Source organism: Cimex lectularius, unplaced genomic scaffold (genome assembly GCF_000648675.2).
Source record: "Cimex lectularius strain Harlan isolate CLEC.00 unplaced genomic scaffold, Clec_2.1 scaffold186, whole genome shotgun sequence".
Lineage (NCBI taxonomy): Eukaryota > Metazoa > Arthropoda > Insecta > Hemiptera > Cimicidae > Cimex > Cimex lectularius.
Genome location: NW_019392979.1, coordinates 367,962 through 384,797, shown reverse-complemented (window position 1 = coordinate 384,797; position 16,836 = coordinate 367,962). Strand labels below are relative to the sequence as shown.

Sequence of the window (16,836 nt, the reverse complement as noted above, 5' to 3'; positions counted from 1 at the left end):
TCTCTCTCTCTCTCTTTCTTTCTCTGTCTCTCTGTCTCTCTCTCTCTCTCTCTCTCTCTCTGTGTCTCTCTCTCTCTGTCTCTCTCTCTCTCTCTCTCTCTCACTCTCACTGTCTCTCTCTCTCTCTCTCTCTCTCACACACACACACTCTCTCTATCTCTCACTCTCTCTATCTATCTATCTATCTATCTCTCTTCCGAAATTCTTGAAACACACACATATTGAAATAAAAACAGCGAAGTTGCTTGAGACTCAAATAAAAATAAACAAGCATATACCCCTACCTACAGTCCATGACGCGCTAACTTATCAGTTTTCGTTGTTTTCTTTTCAAAACAATAAAATTCCTTAATCTTATTTTCATTTTATATCATATATGTTTTTTAAATATTTCCCTATACATAAATTTTTAATCATAGAATCTCAAGCAAGCTTATTTACATTGAGACCTTTAAATGTTTTGCCATTTGACTTTAATTTGAGCATTATATTTCTACATTCAAATGAGTTGATAACAAAATACCATACAAGTATGAGGAAAAAAGTTGGGCAAAGCTTCCAGTACAGTGTATAATTTTACTGCATTTATCTAGTTTTTCTTTTACATCAAGTTTATGTTTTCTAAAATGGCCTCTAAAACCCTTGGAAAGAAGATTCGCTCTAAATATCCCGACAAGTGGGATTATAATGATTACCTATCTTGTTGCATATAACATAAAAAAACAACGGGTCGGATTCTTCAAAATGTGGAACGAGCTACCTATTAAAGCAGCATGAGACCGAATCGCCTTGAAAAGGCTCTCCCGTTAACAATTTGAGTTCTAGTGTGACAAAAAAATATCAGGAAACTGTGACCCAGAGCTTTTTCAGCCTGTTGAATAAATTTGTCAGAACGGAAATTGGTCGGTATCGACTTCGCCTCTGAAATGCCGCCATTATCGGTCTCAAGGGTAATCGAGCTTTAATGTTCTGCTTTCCGGTTTTTTAAAAATCTCAAATCCCCCAGGCCCTATTTCTGAGATAAAGAGGTTTTCGAGAATTGGATTTCACATAGTCGAGTTGTCAATGTAAATGACATGGCTGCTTAACGCCAACACAGGTGAAAAAACACTTTATGCAATAATTTTACTTTGAATGTATATAAAAATTATTTAATACATTCCGGCCCACATCCACCTGTCATAGAATTTTTAGTCCCTATTAGGACCCTGGAAACACCCTTACGACATCTTAGAAAGCATTAACATACTAAAAATACCAAAGGCAAAGAAATACGATACTATGGTATATAAATAATGGTATAAAAAATTTGGGGAAAAACAGAATATCCATCAGAGATTCAGAACTAGTTGTAGTTTTTCTGAAGTCGAGTCCATTCACTATAGATGCCGTTTTCACTCTCTCGAGCCTCGGGAACGTGGAATAAGGTTTATTCTTTTAATATAATTTGTTATCGGAAAGCTGCATTCGATACCATCTATCAAAACTTATTTTATGGTAAATTATCTCAGATCGGTGTATCGTGCAGATTCATTCACACCTTGAATGACTATACACCGAAGAGACAGAGTCTGTGGTCTGGAATGAAAAGGTTCTGACTTAAAACATGGAGGTGAGATGCGGAGAAAAAAAAAGGTTCTCCACTGAGTTCAGGTTCTTTTCCCTGTATTATACATATTATTACGCAAAATCAATACTGCAAGAAGTGGAGACTCCGTGTAAACTTGGAAAAGTAAAAGATAATGATTTTCCGAACGAGGGCCGACGATTTACTGCATAACAATGCATGTTTGGACCATACCGTGTTGATATAGTAAATGAATATCAATATTTGGGTGTGGAGCAGCTGACATGTGAAGAGAAAAGTAGAAACCATTAAGTTTGCACGCAATTTAGTATGAGTAGGGCCTTTGGATACAGGAGCATACCTTTAAGGCAAAAATGAATCTACCAGGCAGTCATACGGTCAATATTTTGCTATGGGAGATTTGGGTTTCGAGAAGTACGAAGCTATAGAAGGCGTACAAAATATGTTTGTTAAAAGGGTATTCTCTGTGCCCAAATATTTGCCCAACTACTTGATCCATCTTGTGTCGGAGTTGGACCCCCTCTTTAAGTGTACACTAGGCTTGCATTTGAATTATGTAGAGGTAATAAATATAATATATCCCACTCATTTTCAAAAACTACTGGTTATCGAGTCGAGAAAGCGAATACTTTCTGAGGATTTGGCAAAGAAGATGGACCTCACCTTCCTTGTAAATACTCGCATTGAGCCAACACTAAGGGAATGCGACAGGGTTATCTTTGAGAGACTCACTCAAAAGAAATGTAAAGTGTGCTGTCATATGGTGGAAATGTTACAAAGGATTAACATATATGGCCAAAAATTGTGTGAGCTTGAAAGACGATGCTGGGATGGATCTTTACAGGAGAAAATGGATATTTATTCTGAAGGCAGAAAAGGTAAACTTAAATGCTAAGCAGTATGACGAAGATGGAGGGAAGATATCCCTGTGCGAAATGTGCAACAAAGGGGAAGTTGACGATATCTTTCATTTTATATGCACTTGCGCCGTTCCGTCGGCAATCATGGGAAAACCCTTTCTCTTAAGGATGAAGATATCTGGATGTTACGAGATGATGGCTACTATTTTTAACGACATTCCTGTCTACATTCTACAGGGCTGCCTGGAGGTATACAAGATGTATGTCATTAATGAATTTAATTTTTGAAAGTGGAAAAAGAAAGGCTCTTTATTTGGTGATTTTGGTTGTTGCCAGAACTCTAGCTGACAGTTTCAACAACCAACAATTATTTTATTCCCCGTTCGTTAACTGAAACGTCATCGAACAGTTATATGATGCCACGTTGTTTGAAAATTGGCGTAAAAAGAAGGAAAATCTAAAATAGGAGTCGATCGAGACAGTTGGTAGCTCGAAGACCGAAATCATACTCCAGTGGTAGAAACGCCCGGGTACTGGTTCGGAGGTCGTGGGTTCGAGTCCCGCTCGTTACAGTAATTTCTCTTCTCAGCCGTTGTATTAAATATTAGCTTGATCGGCATTACATTGTTGTTCAGATCTCTCTTTTGAATAATCTGCTAAATAACGTGGGTAAGCTGTTGTTACTTTTTTATATTCTTTTCAATTAATTAAGATTTTGTTTGAGATAAAAAAAAGTCAGTGCCACAAGCGGGATTCGAACCCACGACCTTGAAAATGACAAAAAAGGAGGGAAAATTCAAAAGGTGGGGTTGAGATGGGAAGTTAGTGTCCGAATGGGTCGAAGTCACGTTAGCTCAAGTGGTAGAGCAGCGGCGTATTTAGCCGAAGGTCGTGGGTTCGAATCCCGCTTGTTCCACTGACTTTTTTTATCTCAAACAAAACCTTAATTAATTGAAAAGAATTTATTTGGTCAAGCGGACCACGAAACCTAATAAAATGTTTTCTATATTCTTGAGTCTTTGTGTGTTGTATGAGTTGTGTTAGTATACATCAAAGTTTTCAATTATGTCCATTTTACGTCAGTTTTGTGCTTCATTGTCTCAATCGTTTAGTTAGATTTTTCGCCGTTATCCATACATGACCTTATGTATTATTTGTATTTGCTTTTTATTTTTCGTTTTGCCTGTCGGTCCGACATATCAAAAAACCAAGGCTAGCCAGCCCGCAATTTCAGTATTTGTTCGACCTCCAATGTCTTAATTTTTTTATTGTTTAGAAAAAGCAAGTGGTTTGTATGTTTGCTGTACGGTAACAACCCTCTTTACATTGGCTTCTTGTTTTGTTGTTTTCACCAGTGTATTTTTGAAAATATTTGAAATTGACTCGTGCGATGGTTGGAAACACCTGGTGGTGACAAGCACGTTGTTAGCTAATGATCCGCCGTGTGAAAGGAAGCGACTTCCTGCCCAAGACCTTTAAGGGCCGTAGACGATATCCCTCGGTGAAAACCGACTCCCACAGCACAACATGGGAACCGCTCCTTGCTGTAATCCATTGTTGGAGTCAAGGATGAGAAACGCGGACGCAGCTCGGTTGGATCGGCTCTCCTCGCCCGCCTGCCCGTTATTCCCCTTTGTTGGCGGAAAAACTGCCGGACTGTTACATGTCCGGGAAAGTGGCATAAAAGGACGGGGTTATGATGCCCTGGGAGTCCTGCGGGTATACAGTGCGTCTAAAAGGGAAAATTACATTCCGGGCTGTGTACGTAATGAATGTAATGAATGAAAGCTAAGACTTTCGAGGAATATCGTACGAATGCTAAATTACTTTTGATCGATGTCTTATACTAACGACTGCGTAGATTATTATTAATTACATTAACAACAGGAAAAGATTTATTAATTAACGAAACTATTTTTCACTCCGACTTTGAAATGGAAAGAAAGAAATTTATTGATTGAAAATTGATAATGACCAAGCATGTATTAGACATATTAAATTTTGCTAATTTCTAATCGAACGCAATTTTTCAAGCAAACAAAAACAAATTACACTGAAAAATTATTGTTTCTAACGGTAAGGAAAATAAATGTCTTGGCACGAAACGACATCGTTCTGCATAAGCTAGACAATAAATAGCTTTAGTAATTAAGGAATAATTGCTAAGGCGAAGGTTACCTCAGAAATTCCTCAAGTCGTGGCCAAATATTTAAATACCACAATAGATAAATCAACATTTTGTATTTCCATAATTAAGCATGTACAAAGTTGCAAGAACAACAATGGAATATATTTTGAAAGGGATTTGAGTAGTACATCGATTTTAAATTAAAACACAAGAAAATTGTTTATCTGACGTTAAAAAATACGAAAAGGTGAAAGAACTTGGTCAAAAGTTTAATTACTATAGTGGTGCTGGGTGTTATTCTTGCATTTCTAAAAATTATTAGCGTTACAAATGCCGTTTTTATCCTCCTTATTGTCTTAATCACTCATCATGATTATAGTAGTTTTTGGCCAATAGCACATTTTTTCAAAGAGACAATGATTCCTTGACTCCAAATCTGACCAAATGTTGTGAGACCAATTAAAATAAAATGGATTTGAAGAGAAAGGAAAAACTTTTTTCTTGGACTTAAAAGTCCCGTTGAACAGTTATGTAATTATGAATACAACTATTTATAGGGATGCAAGCTTGATAAGGCTACAAAGAGGCCCATCCAAAAAGTACATATAAAGTAGAACTATTCTGTTATAGAAATGAAACTAAAAAGTCATTTTAAAAATTCGATGCCCAGTTGTAAGGACAAAAGGTAATCACATGGACTTAAAGATGGAAAGGATGTTGCCAAGCGAATAAATTGAGGAAAGGTATTCGATAGGTTGGAGCTACAGTTGAGGAAGGAAGAAATAAACCCAGTAGTTAGTTCTGTGAGACTGAGGTCAGAAGAGCGGGAACGAATTGACAGAATTGTACCTATGATCTGAAGATATCGTCAACGTTAGAGGAAGGAGCCCAGGAAGTTTTGCTTGTGGTAGGAAGGGAATACCCTTTAACCAGGCCCGTCAGTATACAATCACGTTGGACCTACTTGAGGAACCGAAGATAAAGTAAAAAGCAATTCATTAGAAGTTTGAGCTTATCTCAGGAAATTATTAAAAGAGGGAAAGTTGGATGGCACAACGGAAGTAATGTAGTGTAGAAAAGCAGCCGGAAATGTGGGAAATATGGGGCTTCCAGGCCCAGATCTGATCAAGAACAATTCTAACGTTCTTGATGATGAGACAGAAGCGAGTAGGCTGATGGTTAAATGTAATCGGAGCATTGGATTGATGGAGGGAACTGTATCCAAACAGGACATGGGACTTTCTATATTCACGTTAACCCTATTTTTGGCACACCAGGAGTTGAAATATTCCTGAATTCTTATAAATTGCAGCTTGTAAGTCAGGAGGTGGGAAGGAAAGGTAAATTTGGAAGTTATTTGTAAAGTAATGGAAAAAATATTTTTATCGGTTTAGGGAAGAGTAAATTAATATAACAACTAAAATATTAATTAGGGAAGTTGAGCTGCTTGAATCTTGAGGGAAATCCATAAGTGATGGATAAGAGAGAGGATTAAGAATATTTTTGGGAGGAGACTACTTGGTAAAAGTCCGAAAGAAAAGAGGGGAGGACATTGAGAGAAAGATTAAGGTTTTACATTATATCAGTTTTCGTGGTCCGTTTGACCAAATAAATTCTTTTCAATTTATTAAGGTTTTGGTTGAGATAAAAAAGTTAGTGTCACAAGCGGGATTCGAACCCATGACCTTCGGCTAAATACGCCCCTGCTGTACCACTTGACTTATCGTGACTTCGATCCACTATCAATATCTAACCAAAACCTCAATAAATTGAAAAGAATTTATTTGGTCAAGCGGATCACGAAACCTGATAAAATGTAATATGCAAAATGAAGTGTACTTCACTAAAGCTCTCCGTGGCCATTTCCTTTGTTGCCGAGAATCAAATAGATTACACGACATTTGAAAAAATGGCAAAAAGGAGGGAAAATTCAAAAGGTGGGGTCGAGATGGAAGGTTAGTGTCCGAGTGGATCGAAGTCACGATAGCTCGATTGGTAGAGCAGCGGCGTATTTAGCCGAAGGTCATGGGTTCGAATCCCGCTTGTGACACAGACTTTTTTTATCTCAACCAAAACCTTAATAAATTAAGGTTTTACGTTAAGTAAGGAGAAGGGTGGCTACAAACATACTATGGCATAGAAGGCTTTAGAAAAATCGAGATGGACAAGATCTTTAATTGTTCTTGGGGTCTGGAGTCGGTGAATTATTTTAGAAAAGCTTTTTACAACAGCAATGATTGTGTTGTAGTCCATAGATTCGTATAACATTGAATGGTTTAGGCTTCCTACAGACCGCTTTTGGCAGTAAAATCAGTTTTAAAAGCAATACGTTCAGCTTTTATTAAAAAAAATATATATATATATAACGCAACGATAATACTTTCTAGGGTTAGAGGCATGATACACAAAGAGAAAAGAACTTAAAAATAGCCTTTCCCAGTTTATACGCACTACATCGCGCAATCTAGCTATGGACTTTTCGAAACAACGGTACGTATTGTGAAAGGAATTTGAAATCTACAAACATGTGAAATTAGAATATAAGAAAGTATCTTTGACAGTTACTTGTCAAACTCAACTTCAAGTCAAACTGACTCAAAGGATAGCAGAAAGATATGACTAGAACGAAAATTCGTGTTTAAGTTATTAAAAATATGTAAAAAAAAAAAAGTAAAATAAATGTACGTAAATAGAAAACAAATTTTCTTTGTTGTAACGCTTGTGTTAAAATTAATATTCCACTTATATTTTTGATTTGAAATGGACAAAATTTAGTAAGTTCATTAAATAAACTACCTTTTCCCTCGTGTATTTCGGCTGCTCTTGATTCTGTAAAAAAAATAAAAAAACATTAGGTCAACGTACAATCATTCTTTAAAAAAATCAGTTTTATTTTCAAAAGAAAGTGGATTTTTATTAAATCAGTAACCTTTGCCAGATCGAACTTGAGAACAAACGAGAGAAAAATGGCCTTTCCTAGCACTACTCCTGATCCTGGAAGTAATCCCGAATTGTTGTAAAAACAACAGCGAAACGGATCCGGTGTCAATTTAGAAGTCATTAGGAGAAAGGCAGGGTCATGAAATGAAAGTACATTCGCATCATCGAATCACAAGGAGGAAAGTAATAGCAGTCTACGTGTGTCAATTGGGAGAAATACTGTACGACGTCTTGGATGTCGTGTCACTCCGATTCATGCTGTCGCGGCCAATTGTCTTTTTTTTCGGCATACCGCCTACATTTCCCAGAAGGGAAACTCGAAAATTTGTATAATATGAGGATAATGGCAACGGTGTCGACAAAAGGACTCCTTTCTAGAACTGTCTTCACTTTTAAAACCATCTTCACGCACCATTACGCATAATATGAATCGCACAATTTTGTACGGTGGAGGAATATCATAGCAGAAACCATGATTGTGGTCCAAGAGTAAAAACATTTGCAATTTTTTCCCGACATTGTAGCACTTTACCAGAAATTAGAGCCGGTACCTTCATAGTCAATGTATTTCTCAGAAATTTTATTTTTTTATTATATAAACGAATGTTATCTATAGAAAAGAAAGATGAAAATGTGACTTGCTAAAAAAGATTTTATTGGATGAGAATCAATTTATAACATCCCTTAATAACTTAATAACAATCTCACTTTCTATAATTTCATTTCTTTCACTTACTCATTCAATCTCCCAGCGTGTGTATATGGCGACATACAACAAAGAAACACATAAAAAATCACAAACATATAATAAAATAAACACACAAACGGACAGATACAATATTGATTCATTGGTGGTCAAACAACATACAACGTACGCAATTATCATTCACAAAGAGAGTGTGTATATCCATCCAATAGAGATACTAAGAGAGAGGAAGAGAGTTAACAATAAAAAAAGTAAGAGAGCAGCAGAGAGTGAGAAAGAAATGGAAAGGAGAGAGATAGAAAGGGAAAAGAGAGAGAAAAGAAAAGAGAAACCAGTAGAGAGAAAGATAGATTGATTGACTAACGAATCATTTATTAAAATACACGCCAAAGTCAGGTCTCTAGGACCGTACTTACACTTCATATGTAATTACAATTACAATTTTTGTTTATAGTCGCAATAGACTTAAAATAAAAACAACAAATTGTAAAATACAATGGCATAAATAATTAAAGTCAGAGTTATGTTTTTTGACAGAGCATATTATTGTTGAATAACGTTGCAAGAATAAAAATAATGGTTAAGTACAGCTAAAGATAAATAATATTATTTTATGATAAAACAGTTTAAATCAATGAAAATATATATACGCTGTCCTCTTAAAGGCTACATTAAGGACCTTTCAGAATAGGAACTAAATTTTACGATTTAAAAATAACATAAAATATTAATTAAATAAGGCAAAAAAATATAATGTGAACTTAAATAAATATTACATTAAGTAAATGCTAATTTGAAATATTATATATAAAAATATTTACTTAATTAGTATTCTTTGTTTTACGAGAGAGAGAGAGAGAGAGAGAGAGAGAGAGAGAGAGAGAGAGTAAGAGAGAGAGAGAGAGTGATTGAGAGACATAGAGTGACAAAAAGAGTTTTTAATACAAATTGATTAGTTTTTATTTTTATGTTATTATAATTTATATAGTTATTTATTGTGTGCCCAATAAGTGGGCAATGGTTTATACGATTATAGTCAGTTCATGTGCATATGTAATAATCAAGTTTTTGAAAAATATTTGACAAACACATTGTCTCATGTAAAATATTTTACATAACGTTTTCTGAACGTCATGGGAATATTTGTTTAAAATTGCTTTCCATAATCTTGTAAGGAAGTATTGTGAGCAGTTTGGCAAAAAAATATTTGGCCATTTAACCTTCCCATTGTAATCGAGTTAGCATTTTATCTACCTTTGGTAGATGTTGTCTGATGTAGTGGTTAGTAGTGTATTAGACAATAAGGTATTGGTTTAATAATAGTAAGTAATTGCAGACTCTCAGGGACAGGTTTTCGCGTCTCACTTTCTCACAGAACGAATCGGCGTGTTTCTTATTCAAATCAGAAGGAATAATTTTTCAGAGGAAACACCGATTTGCGATAGATGTGTAAATTTTTTGCCTCGTCAGTTATCACGATTGAGAGTTCATAAAAATGCCGACATATCCTGGAAAATCGCCGTCATGCCCCCGTTGCTTTCTGGGGCGTTTAACGTTTAATTTTAAGACATCGAATCCATGACAGGTCTGCTCCGGCTGGCAACAAGGCCTAGTCATTGTCAGAAAAGGGTTCGGCTATCTGCAGTCCTTCACCCATTTATGCGAATCGAATTATTATGAGCGGCGGGTGTTACTATGGCTGGCCAAGCCAACGACGAAAACCGCAATCTGACACTTCCCGCCTTACAACTGGGTCATATGAATTTTAATAAAAAAAGTCCCGCAACCTGAATAAATTATGCGGAAGATTCCTCCCTGGCGCGCTGTTTGTGAAAAAAAATTCCGGTTTGTTTAGGTTAGCCAATACGTTGTACTAACATCTCATAGTTTACAGATGACATATTTAGTCTCAAACTGTAAATCATGATCTGAAAATACGCCAAAATAGATGATAATAACATCCGAGACGAGTTAATAATTCTCACACTTTATCCTCATTAATCTTTCTAAATTTGACTGAGCTTTGAAAGATGAGAATATGTCAAATATGTCTAACGCACCCAATGCTGACAAAATTCCAAGCGTTCCCAGTCAAAACAACGGAAGGTTTTGGCAGAATAATATTTCACAATAAATTGTTTGGTTTTACAATCAAATTAATATATAAAATAACGTCAAACTCGTAATTAAATAAAATTAACTTGTTAATAAATTATATTACTTGATAGTTCTCTGCAGCATACATATTAAGATATGTGTTTATGTGAGTCCCTTTTTGCTCGTGTTTGTAAGTTGGTTTTTTCATTGCTTGTTTATGTGTACATGTCTATGTTTAACTGTATTATTTCAAATGTTTGATTTTTTTTTATCTGTTTGTATTATATGCTTACCCGATTATTTTCTTGCATTTACAAAGTAACGTATACATTGAAACATCCATTTTTGGTCGAAATGATGAGAAATACTAACAAATAAACATGAAGGCTGTGTCTTGTTTTTCGTCTGGATTTCACATGTTTCTATGTGAGTTTCCGTTTTTCTTCCTGTTTCTTGGTTTTTCATTATTCATTTTAACTTTTTTCATAACTATGAAAGAATGTGCTTATTTATAGAAATTGAAAAGCGAAATGTAATACATATCATACAAACAGATGTAATGCATGGATTACCTGCATGACTTTTTTTTCGCTCTACAACAAAACAGAAATGACACAATCGATAATTTTTTTCTAAATCTGTGCCAGTATTTTTTGCGCGCATGCGTGTGTTTTCTGATTCTTATGAAATTTTGCAATTCTTGTTTGGCGAGCGTGAAAATTTCAGGAAATAAATTCACAGCTTTCTTATGATTGATAGATAGATAAATAGAAAGATAGATAGTTTATTAGACCAAAGATCGTTCTTATATCTGTCGAGATAATGAGAGAGAAAAAGAGAGAGAGAGAGAGAGAGAGAGAGAGAGAGAGAGTAAGTGTGAGTGTGTGTGAGAGAGGGAGAGAGAGAAAAACAGAGAATGACACAAAAACTTTAAATCATTTTGCATATAACTGTTTCGAATAAATTATCCTAAAAAGTAATTAATTTTTATGCTTAATGTACTGTTGTGTTAAATGAGCTCAAGGCGGAGAAGAGCATTTAATCTTGAATTTCTGGTTCCCGCCGTTTATTGGTTGATAATCTCATAGGCTTACTATATTTGACATTTCATACAAAAGTAATAAAACAATATTACACTTTAATAATAAATATTGTAGATATACGTAATAATTCACCTTTTTAATAACTTAATGAATGAATATGCTTTGGAGCTTTCGAACCCTTAGACGTTAAATAGCTATTAAGCAGGTATGAAGAAAACGGTAATATTTTATTCTTTAATTATTTCGCATTGGGCTAGATTAGCTATAGTTTTGATTGTTGCATGTTTTCTCATTTCAACCTTGGAAAAAAATATTTTGTTTAATTGGATAATTGCCCTTTGCAATTAAATCTGCATACACTTATTCCCCCTATTTAATTTATTTCAGTCAAGGACCTGCATTTATATTTCTGTTAAGTTAAATAGACAGAAGCGAATACCTGACCCCCAATTTCGTCATGTTTCATATAGAAAAGATTTCTTGGATTTTTAAAATTTACACGATATTGCTTGTAATCAATTTCGCCATGTGAGATTCGGGAGAAAATGAAAGTAAGCCAAGATCACGTTCAATCTCGTACAAAGTACAGAAGGATGTAAAAATTAATTAGCTTAGGATGGAGAGTTAAAAAAAAAATTGACCGGGCCATAATGAAAGCATCACTTTTAGTAGTGAGGAGGAGAGATGAGAATGTGGGTTAGATAATGCGTTTCTTTTTCCAATCTTCCAGGTTTGAAAAGGAGAGGACTGAACGGTGTTGGCCGGCATGAAAGAAGCACGTTCCTCCCATCCTTTCTTAAGTTCCGTGACTTTTCCATCGGCCGAGGATGAAACCGATGATCATGATTAGACAATAATATCCAGGGGAGGAGAATGGTTTTCAAGTAATTACCAGTTGTAAATTCCCCTTCTGTTTAAATTAGTGCCCGGCCTTTGTTACCGAATAATGGTCACGATGTACATTGCAGGGGTTATTTTTCGGGCATGATTTTTGTTTCGTGCCTTATTAAATAACTTATAGGAGAGGGCCGATTTTCCGAGCAAACGGTCCATTGTGGAGAGAAGCGGATTTTCTGCACGAGCACATAACTGGGCTAATGTCAAGTTCGATCCGTGCATTATCAACGCTATGGGTTTTGGATTATTCATTTATCGAAACGAATTTCCGTTTTTGTTTTTCATCCGGACAGATTAGACTTTCCGCTTTTTTCACACTTAACCAACATCTTAGTTATAACTATACCCTGTAATCTCAATTCCTCTACACTGTGACCTATATATTTAATAGTTCCAACGTTTTGACAAGGTATTTTATCAAATCAATTACAAATTAACACGTTTTTCCCCTACTTTAACCAATCCCAAATCACAATAAATATGTAATAATTTTAGCGGTAAAGTTTTTGCTGACGTTTCGACCTTTATTCGGGTCATCTTCAGGGCCTTGAATTAAAAAACATATGTTGATCGGAAAAAATAATACAGATGTAAATAATAATAATAAATTTTGAACCAAGTATTTCTACTCACTTACAGTGTGGTGCTTTTCTTGGTTTCATATTTGTTTCATGTAAAATTGTTGTCAAATGTAAATTTGTATGCTGCTGTTCGTATATGATTGTGACATACACAATAAATTATACATTAGGTGCATCAATGCAATCATTTTTCATATCTATAGTTCTGAAAAAAAAGAGAAAAGTTTTTTTTTTGTTTTAATAGAAGTAGATTTCTGGAAAATTATGTCAAAAACTATTTGCTGGCTTCTCTTTGAATTGAAAACTATCTTCTGAATATTACTTTTTGCCTAATTATTTTTTTCTTGTACATGAAACTAAAACTTCAAACGGGAAAATAATTACAGACACCAATCTATTTTGTTTTCTTTATGTTTTTTATTTTTTGCTTTTGAAGGCATAAGAGTATAGGTGAAATATTTTCAAAACCTAATATACTTTTTGGCTTTAATATAAATTCACGAAGAAACTTTTGTTGTTTCTACTTTAATTTTCTTATTTTACTTTTACATTGTAATTTTTTTAAAATCAATATTTGTTATTTTGGCATGCCAACCGTTTTTAGATCGTTTAACTTTTGCAAAAAGTCGTCATGTTTGTGTGGGTTTTTTGTACCTTCTTTGTTCAAAAATGCGAAGACAGAATCTTCTTAAGTTTTGAAATTCCTTCTTCTATTTTTCAATCAGTAGATTTTGTTGTTCAGACGCCACGAAAAACCATGAATTTCTAATCGGAAATATTTCTGACAAATCGATCATCAAAGGATCGTAGTATGTTGCAAACGTATCAGTGTCATTTTAAAGACAATCACGTCTCTTCAAATTCGTGCCTACTTTGGACGTTAGGAAAAAATTCTATTGCCAACTGCCGTATGTTCGACGATTGCCAATGTCGGGTCCATTTATCTGGTAGAATCTTGTTTGGATATCGGGTCTCTGGCGAGGCGGCGATGTGTGAGTCCTTTATTTTGGTAATCTTTGGGTACATCTGCTGCTTGCACTGCAGTATGCGTCACGTTATTCACCTCTTTTTAACTTTAGGCCATCAGCTATTCATTTCACAAACCCATATCAACTTGACTGTCCATTAAGTGTAATTTTTTTATTAGGCTTCTGATGTTCTCCTCAAGTGGTATACTGCAATTGTGGTTGGTTGTGGATCCGTAGTGTTTTAGTTAGTGTTTATAAGAATATGTTTAATGATGTGTCATTTTGCTGAATCCATTTCAATGTCTTTCGAACCGTAACGTGTTCCGCTTGATCATTGACCTCTCCTTTCTTTGTGTTTTGTGTGTATTGTTTGTCTGTTTGTTTTAGTGATATGTGTGTCTATCAGCTTGACTGTGTGGGCGATTTTGTGTTTGGGATTGCGAGTGGTGCGAACCGTTCCGTTTGATTGTAGATTTTTTGTTTGTTGCTTTCTTTCTTTGTATTAGTGTGTACTCTGTTCTTTCTTTGGTCCTGATTCATACATTGAGGTAACTTACAAAGTTAGACGGGAGTTTTTTTATTAAATTGTTCAGAGAAATGAAATTACATTTAATTTTTTTAGTATATTACAAATGAACAAAATAGTCGGTTTAAGCTTATTCCAAAGATAATTACTGGTGTTTGACAGGTAAAACACCATTACTAATTGAAACGGTACGACGAGAAATTAGAGCTTCTTATGTCTTGAGATGGTTCTTGATATTGTTTCGGATTCTTTTCAAAAAAGGTCTTTATAAAATTGTTTCATCATTAAAAAAGATGTACTAAACCATTGGGTTTCACTTTGAAGAAGTGAGGTGTCATCAATGGGCGACAGAGTCAATAATCCGTATCGGCCTTCATGATCCGGAAGTCATCTGTTCAGTTGTAAATGTTAGGCTTGGTTGCCTTCATTAAGCACAGCAACCAGTTTTGTTATAACGATTCCAAAAGGTATTCAGAAATCTTTGCCATTAGGCCCTAACGCCCAGGAGCAAAAGTGCAAAATTATGTGGACAAATTATCCTTGAGCATACGAGGAATAGTCTAATTATTGAACTATTAGCTATCTCGATATTAGACCGGTCTTTTATCAAAAGGCATTTCCTGTGTATTAACGTACTTGCTTTAAACGTCAATTTACATGTTTTACTTTGTAAAGGTCGGCCTGCCAATGCCAGATGAAAACTACCAGGCCGGCCACGTTAGATTACGGATTTAAATTGAAACGCTAACAGTCCACCAGAGCTTTCCTTGAAATAGGCTACGTGGTCCAGTTGGATTTGAACAGGTCTGGAAGTATTTTGAGTTAGAATGTATGTCCACTTTAGATGTGTGGTCGAAAAACCGTTTAAAACCAAATGGCCTCTGAAATTTCATGTAAAAGAGGTTTTTAAACTTGTTAAACGAAAACTGTTAGAAATAGTTCCACTTGGGATGAAGCATTTCAATTTCTATTTGTAGTTTTTTTATTATATATTCAGTATACCAGTATTTTTCGTAGCTGGACCGATCATGTAGAGTTACTTTAAAGAGATACTTATTATACGTTTGTTGAAATTGTAACCACAGCCCGAAACCCAAGGAACAATGGAAAGCTCTTTTCAATTATCTTAGGTTCATTATAAGGATTGATCCCCTGGATCGGGAGGATAAGAAGCGGGTGTTATTTCAACAGGCAACCTCGCAAACTTCACGATTCACATAAGAAGACCTTTCGGTAATGAGAAATCGACTTTCAGAATCTCATGAATACAGTCCTTGCACCTTCGGCCTATCATTTTCCCAATTCATTCGAAACACCAAACATTGTAATGAGGGAGGAACAAAGTGCACGACTTTAAAGCTCAAATTGTTTTCTATGTTTAATCGGCACTGGGATAATTAACGGGTTCGTTTGTTGTATTACTCAAACGCCTTCTTCAGTGAGGAATCGTTCCTGACGATGAATATTTAACTGTTAATTACATCTATTTATAAAATTTGTTCTCTTTTTTTATGAACATTTGGCGCTTGTCAAGGATGATACAACGGTTAAAATAAAGTAACTTCTATTATCAATCATCCTGCTTCTGTTATTAAAATATTCACATCCACTGATAAATCACAAATGACTTAGCGGAAATGTAAATTTTTAGTATTTTAATTTTTGGGTGTATTTTTAGCTCAGTTTTACATGAGAATAGGTTATCCATCAGATCAATTAATGATAGCCTATTATCGTTATAGTCGTTTATACAGCTCACGATGCAACAATAACCTTTGTATTATTCTAATGAAGCTTAATATCTTTCAGTCGGAGATTTAATTAACTATAATTGACATTAGGCCAATATTTCAAAAACCTTTTTTTTTATTGTTTATTAACCAAGTGTTTGGCCCTGAGGCCCGACCTACTGACATTTTTTTTTGTAAATACCGTAATAATGCCTGATACGCTGAAGACTGTGCTGGGCTCTTTCATGGTTCTGTCCTGTTAGAAACGGATTATTACCAAAGTTAAATTAAAATTGTGACAGGGTGCAGCTATGGCCTTGCGACTAGGATTAAGATTTATGCTTAGCTTCGATAGTGGGACTATTAAAAAAAATAAATCTAAACGATAACCTCTCGGGTCAGATTGCTATTAGGCAAAACAGACCATGTCCAACCGCGAAATGGTGAGTCGTACGGTTATTTACTGGCTTAATTTTTCATTTCGAACCGGCCTCTGTCTACGATTCCGGGTCAAGGAATGACAGTTTGGAAGAAAGAAAATACGAGATTTGGCCTGTTTGTTGTAGCTTAAAGAAATTACACAGCTTCAAATGTCCTTCGGGCCGGAAATGGTTTCTCTATTTCACACTTGATGGCTTCCGCCAGAAATGATTATTACGCGCAATAGTCATGGTTTCGTTAGGATGTAAAAATAATATAAAAAACAAACAAGCAGGCACACATGCGCTCAAATGCATAAACTAATAGAAAAACACGCAAGCCAAAAATACAC

General features: G+C 35.1%; 1 protein-coding gene and 1 long non-coding RNA gene across 5 annotated transcripts in view; one reads left to right on the top strand and one right to left on the bottom strand.

The window, feature by feature from the left end:
• The window catches only part of LOC106665246, a 255,348-nt gene that overhangs the window by 53,551 nt on the left and 184,961 nt on the right, over positions 1 to 16,836 (top strand). The gene's annotated exons all lie outside the window — the stretch shown is intronic.
• LOC106665245 overlaps positions 1 to 16,836 on the bottom strand; it is a 95,809-nt gene that overhangs the window by 48,827 nt on the left and 30,146 nt on the right. For all 4 annotated transcript variants that reach the window (XM_014391533.2, XM_014391540.2, XM_014391538.2 and 1 more), the window contains one exon: positions 7,373 to 7,405. The gene's annotated coding sequence lies outside the window, so the exon portion shown is untranslated. The remainder of the gene's footprint in view (positions 1 to 7,372; positions 7,406 to 16,836) is intronic.